Raw genomic sequence first — 7,762 nt, forward strand, 5'->3', positions numbered from 1 at the left:
AATGTGGCCGAAGATAGATTTTTAGTGAAATAGTTTCATTTCGCTGTTTTTAATTTACAAATATAAAGCAAAATTTTCAAAAGTGTTTAGCTCTAACAGGCTTATAGCTAGGAAGCTAATTTTTTTGCGTTGTCTAACTATGTGATTTGCGATAATACAAAAAATTGACTAAACAAAATTCCAAAACTTTCTATTTTGAGGGACAACAGATGCACCCTAGTCAATAAGCCTTATTTTTGCCATTTACAAATTATTTTGAATTGGCTCAGTTTAGATTTTGTTTACCAACAAATTTACACTACTACAAGTGCAAAAACCTTATTTTAAATTTTAATAAAAGAACTAAAAAATTAGCTACATTTGTGTTTGTTTAAGTTTATTAAAAAGGAAATTAACACTGGTGAAAATGTTTTATTCATTAATATAACAGGCCATAAATAAGTACGTAATGAAAAGTAAAGAAGTTTTTGATCTAAAATACACACATCTAATAAAAAGTTTAAACCTTAGTACAACATCATAACACAGCTATTGATGTCTGGGTTGAACACAAAACTTTAAATAGGTACTTTTGCCATGAATATTTTATATTAAGTTTGGATAAATTTGTTATCACTAGTTTTGTTAGATAATTCAAATCAAGTGATTTGTTTTTCTATTTTGAAGGCGTTTCGTAAATTTACTGTAAAAACAATAAAACTATACACTAGACACTCTATGCTTTGAATCTTCTAAAAGACGTTAACTTAGGAATAAAAACTTTTTAACTTTTTTATATTTTCAAACATTATAAAAATAGTCTCTCAAAATTGAACAAGAATTGTTAACTGTTGTATATATCCAAGAATCACTGTATCTTTTCGACTGCAGCATTATTAAAAAATATAAATTTTGTTTCGATAATATATTTCTGGAATTTTAAATAGTTTGTCTCCTATTTACAAATACTTTGCTTAATAACGCAGTAATATAATAATGATGTTATATACCCCTTTCTAACTTTTATTTACCCATTTACTTTTTGGTTTTTTGATAACTATTGCCCAATAACAGTCTAAACAACTCTTAAGGGGCTGATGTCACCCACTTTAGATAACCTATATAATAATATGTACACAAGTGTACACATATTATTTGTGATCGAAGTATATTTATTTATTTTTTTAATTATGATTTAAAATAAAAACTATTGTTTTGCAACCAACTTTAATAAAATTAAAATTTTCCCATGGACTTTAACTTGGTTACATGACTATTCAAGTACGGACAGTTCTAATTCCGAAAATTTAAATTCTTGAAAAAAAATTGAAACAGCCATTAATAAAAAAGTAATTTATATTTGTCTATTATAAAAAGTACATATGTAGGTTCTACTAATATCTACGAGCCATTTTTTTCTTTCTTGCAAGTTATTAAATATTGTTTAAGATTTTTCTAAATTACTTAAAATAAATATGTTTTTCACTTTATTTAAGACATATCTCGAAAAATATTTAATGTTTCGCAAAAATAAAAACATATTTTGTAGATGTTCAAAGAACCTAAGTGTGTAATTTTTATATTTGACAAACATGCATTATTTTTTATTTGTTGCCGTTTCAATTTATTTTTTGAATTTGAACTGTCGGAATTTGAATTGTCCGAATTTGAATAGTCGTGCACCCTTTTAAGTTATTGATTTATTAAAACCTCTATAATAAAATAAAGCTAGTTTTCATTGAAAAACTGACTATTTAACGTGTATGTTAAATGAAACCTGTATGTTTTTTCATTTGAGTAATTAAGTTTAACAATAAGACATAACTTATAAACTTAAATGTTGTTAATTAGTAGTTACGTTTCATTTTTTATTACATTTTAAACTATACATACATGTGTCCATTGTAGTTAAAGTAAAATACTATATACTTCATATTGCTTTTAATAAACAAGTTTATTATTTTTTGATACTTTTGTGTTTAGTTTTTTAAGCCTAGGATATCATATATATGCTTAAATACTTTATAATATTCAAATCAGCTAAGGCATACATGACATTCAGTTATTCGAACTGCGTTTATGTTAAATTTTAATTAAAACTTCATTTATGTTTAAAGATTAAGTGACAAGTCTATCTAATTATAGAACTTTAAGCTATGATAGAATAGCTTTTACCATTAAATTTTGAAATTGAGTCATAATTAAATTGTATTTTGATAGCTTAGAAAAAAGCCTTTTAGTGGTAGATGGTAGTTTATACATTTATATACAACTTTTAACCGTAAAATTAATTTCATACAAAAAAAAATCGACTTTTAAAACCCTGAAAGACGTTTTTAAAATCCCTGCTAAAAATTAAAATATTTAAATTTTATATTACACTTATAAAACTTTGTTTCAATAAGAGGTTGAAGTACTTCGTCGCTTAGCTAGAAACAACTTAATATAGAAGAAAAACTAAACAATTTCATAATTATAGTGAACTTTTTTCAACTGAGTTAACTCAACTACCAAGTTCATTTTTAATTAGTTACAAAATTGCTCTTAATTACATTTGTTTTTCATTTTAATGTAAAACTTTAAAAACTATGACTTGCTGAGAACTTATTTTAGTATACCTGGCCAATTTCTCCCAAACACCTGAGAGTTCTAATTTTTTTCAGCAAGGCGTCTAGTTATTATTAAGCTTTATCTTATAAAAAGTCTATCTTATATGTATGCAATACTGAATAGCAGCAGTTTTACGCCACAACATAAAACTTATTTTACCCAGCACCTTGTTTCTCACATTTTTTACATGAATAAAATGTGTATTTAATTTCTTAAATAGGGCTTTCTAAAGTCGACTTTATTGCTTTTCGGGAGCTGATTCGTTTTTTAGGGTATTTAGTTAGTAGGGGGCGATATCTAACATAGAAACAAAATGTTTTTTTTTTAATTTCTGCTAAGTTGTTTATTATGAAATTTAAGATCCTGATCTAAATGACCACATATTTATTTTTTTATTTTTTAAGTAACAAGTTCACGATTACTTAGAAATATATTACATAAAACTTAGTTTTTCTTAAACCTATAAAACTGTAAAATTTCTTAACTTACATACCAATTTATTTAGATTCATTTTTCAAATTAAAAACTGTAGGTACAAACAGTTTTATTACAAAAGTCCTTAGTAACTGATTTATTATCAATGAATTATAGAAATATTTTTTATAGATAATCTATGTAGACCAATGAAAAAAAATAAGGAAAGTTTACTGGATTATTTATGCTGAGCTAAATAAATTTACGAAAATAAATACAAATAACTTTTTTTGCGGAGCTAGTTAAAATTTATTAAGATTGAAAAAAAAAACAACAACAAATAAAAGAACTATATTCAAACTTCGTCAAAAGCACCGAAAAAAAACAAGAAACGAAATTGATAAAAGAAGCATAACAACTTTTTAAATTAATTTGATAAAATTTTGTATTTTTCTAGCACCATATTTTGGTGAAAACTTTTTATGTAGTAGCATATAACAATGAAAGAAACACAATTTGTTAATTTTATCTAGGGAGGTATAAAAATATTGTATATATCTTGTAAAATAAAAAGGCTTTTTTATAAAAACTACTTTTTGGCACGAAAAATAAAAATTTCTGTGCATCAAAACTGTACAACGATATTTTGAACAAGGCTATTGTGGTATTTGAAAACGTCTAAAAAATACATTTTAGTCAAAACTAATATTATTTAAATGATTATTTAACTTTTTATCTGAGTTACTGTCAATAGAAACAAAAAGAGTAAAGAGTATGTAGCTAGCTTGCTGTAAAAAAGTAGAAATCTCTAAGTTATAATTGATAAGGTAAGAAAAGAATATATTTTACAATTTATTGTATAAAGAAGCTATTTTACAACAAACTAAACCAGCAGTTTTCGGCGAAAGTAAAAGAACTGAAAATAAAAGCTGAACGAATTGTAGAAATAACGAAAAATGTAGAAATAACGAATTGTAGAAATAAATTTCAAATCAACTTCTCAGTAGTAGGGTCTACGCCATGTAGAACTTATTCTTTTTCAAGACCTACTACTTTGAGTTGAAAGTTTGATTGTTAAATTGAGATACTCAAAACTAAAACACATGAGTACTAAAAGAACTCATTAAAAAGTGAAGCTTTATAAAACTTTTTCAAAGCAAAGAGTTTGATAACATTTAATTTGAAGCATGACAATCATATTAGGGGGAAAATAAATGTATTAGTTCAAACCCTCAAAAAAACACCCCAATCAAAAGCGTGCTATTATAAAAGGGAAAATGTTTTAAACGAGCTCTGCTCTCTCTTCTAGAAGCAGCTAAAAGTCAAAAACTCCTCAAAGAAGAACTTTTCAACAACTTTTGTGTAAAAGGGTCATAACGGCATTGCGGGGCAGCTAACTATATATGTAGTTCAATAACAATTTGAAAAGCTTTTTATAACAGCTTTGTAATGCAAGCCAAACAAACTAGTAAGAGGAAAAGAACTAATAATAATGATACTAGATATAGAAGGCAGACTATTTTAAAGAAAGAACTTTTTCAATAAAGTAAGTATAAGGCAAACAAATAACTAAGAATAAGGCTAAATTTAAAATGCATGATCTAAAATGTTTGAAATTATCTAGAGTAAAAGTCACGACACTCAACATACGATATAGTTGGTCTGTAAAATAGTAAAATATAGTATAGGGAGCTTTCAAAACAACTGATGGCTAAGTGATTGTCTCTTAAAAATAATTTTAATAAAAGAATAAAATGCTAAAATGAGTTTGACAAGGTATCTTAGGTGTTCAAAGCGAAAAATTCTTTGGCTAAGTTTTTTTTTTGTGTAAATTTTTTTATCTAGTTTTGATTTAACATGTGCAAAACTTCATTAACTAAGAAAATGTGCTTATTAATCTAAAATTTTAAGTTTATTCAATACTGATAAAGATTATTCAACTTTTAATAGTAATTTATTTATAATGCCTCAATTAGTTATAAAAGTAAAGGTCAGGAGGAAAAAAAACACAACGACGTATAAATGACATTAAACCAAAAATAAACAATTTTTTTCTACTTTCAACAAACATAAACAAAACAAATAACTGACAACGACACATTTTTTAAAACAAATATCCAGAAGATCGTACATTTTTCTTCACATAAATCTGAATGTACTACAGGTATGTTCAAAAAAAAAAAATCAATAACCAGAAAAAGCTGCTTTTCGCTGAGATAGAAGAAAAATAGTTGAATGAAAAATTAATTAACTTTTGAGGGTTAGCAGCCGACCATTAGCATAATTGTGACGTCATTATTTGTAGGAGGCGATATGACGTAGGAGGTATTTGTATGACGTAATCACCTGGAAACGTTGCTGGCCTCGCTGGTTGAGCGCTCGTGCTGGTTGCCAGGCAACACTGGTTGCTCGATCTGGTTGTATTTCTGGTTGTCAAGGTAGCTGAGGTGGTTGCTATGGAAAATAATATTGAGTTGTTATGATGTGTGCTTTAATATTTTTGTTTTAAATCAATGTTTAAGTAAAATAGAACACTGAGTTAAGTACTCAGTTTTATTTTTTTAAGACATTTTACAGGGTTAAATATATAACTAATGTTTAAAATCAGATAAGCACAACTCTATAAAGTATTCGAAAATAAACTGTTTGCAAGTATTTTATAATTTATTACTTTAATACTTAAAATTCTACGATAAAAGCCTTATTTACTGTTATATTTTAAATGCGAGATTTTGCATAAATTGTACATAGTTTTACAGAGTTATCTCATTTAATTTAAAAAAAAACTATTCTGAGTGACCTAAAACTATTGCCCTAAAATTTTCTAAAGTTATTTAAAAAAATACTTTTAACTACTTGTACCTCATAATCATTTTTCCTATAAACAATAAAAATAAAAGCTGTGTATTTATGCCTTTATACACAGCTAACTATTTTTAACTCCTTTCAAAATTATCAAAAATCTAGTTGTTCAACTAAATTGGTTATAAAATTTCAAAATATTGAAACTGGATCAACTAAATAATTTTTAAGATCCATAAAATAACTGGTCTAAGATTTCTTTTAATTTTTAAACTATCCTGAGTTATCCTTAGTGTGTGGTATCAAAACAAATATTATTTATATGAAAGTACTTTTATAACCAGTGTTTTTCTATAAAAATCTATAGATTAAGTATATTCTTAATACTTAAGTCCATAAAATATAGTTTACTATTTTATTCAAGTTTGTTTTAATCAAAGTAATACTTTAAACAATAAAAATAAAGTAGATTGTAAGAAATACTGGCCTACATTATCTTCGAAATAAATTTACTTAAGCTCATATTACTTCCCATTATATAGGAAAATTTAATTTTATTTTTCTGTTTTGAGTATAAATATAATAAGCAATTTTCTCATGAGAAGAATAAAATTAAATACTGTTAAAAGAATAAACGACGTTGTTTTGTATAATGTTTAATATTTTGAAACCGTGTTATTGTTAAATAAGCTTTAAGTCATAAGACTTGTTTGATGTTTTCGACTGATAAATTTTTAATTGAGAGTAATTTTATTTCTTAATTAGTTTAAAAAACAACTTCACATCAATAAAGTTTTAAACAGGTAATTGTATGTAATAAACTTTTATTGCAATTTTTAATTGAATATAATTTAATCAATTTAATACAAACTACGCTAGTTTTTAGTTTTTTTTTCATATATTTAAAAACACAGTATGACCTTTAAATTATATTCAATAAAAAGTACTTTTTATCACTTCAAACAATAAATTACAATTTAATATTATATTTTGGTACTTAAAATAAATGTTTTAACTAAAAAACCTTATAATTTATTTTTATAAACGAACGAAAGGCTTGTAACTACAAGCAAAGAAGGGTAAAGAGAATACTTTTAGCAAACAAATGATAAAGAATTTAGTCTTGTTGCAAGCCATCCATGAAAAATGTATGACGGAGATTATTATGTGGTGGTTTGCAGCTTAAAATATTCCTTCTACCAAGAATTCTTGTTAAATTAAAGGTGAAAATGTTGCAAAATTTTTGCCACAATTAGAAAATTTTCTCTAAGATGTGAAACTAATGTACGTAACAATATATGACGTATTTTTCTTTTTAAATTAAACGTTTTTTTTTTACTTATATTATCATAAATGTTTCAGTTTTTACTAAGTTACCATGAGACTTTTACTCCGACCTTAAATACTAATAAAATTTAAGTAATATTATTTTTAAAGTTGATTTATTTATGTTAAATCTTTATATATTATATCAATTCAACATATATAACTATCTTTTAACTAAATGTATTAAAGTAGTTCCTACTTTTATAAAAATATGATTGCATGCTTTAATAAAGTAGATAACTTAGCTTTGACAAAGCTTATTAATGTTCTAAAAGTTATAATTTTAATTTACTTTATTTTATAATCTTCTTTTTACCTTTCTTCACAGTTAAGACTTGTAGGGGAAATAATTCTGTTTTGTTTCCTATTTTGTTGCCATCCTTCTACATTGTGGTCTATTGTTGCTGAAAAATATAATTCTATACAAAATGGTTTAAAAATTAAGTTAGAAAACAATTTAATTTGATGAATAAATATTTAGATATTATTCTAAATCTTAACACTATTTTTTGTTAGTGTGTTTTTAATACAGATACTTTTTTTACTTAAATTAAGTTAAGTAAAATAAAAAAATTCAAGTATAAATGAGTTTATGCTATACTTATTTTATTTTAAACTTAATTTATATTTT

Source organism: Thalia democratica, chromosome 6 (assembly GCF_965202585.1).
Source record: "Thalia democratica chromosome 6, ktThaDemo2.hap1.1, whole genome shotgun sequence".
Taxonomy (NCBI): domain Eukaryota; kingdom Metazoa; phylum Chordata; class Thaliacea; order Salpida; family Salpidae; genus Thalia; species Thalia democratica.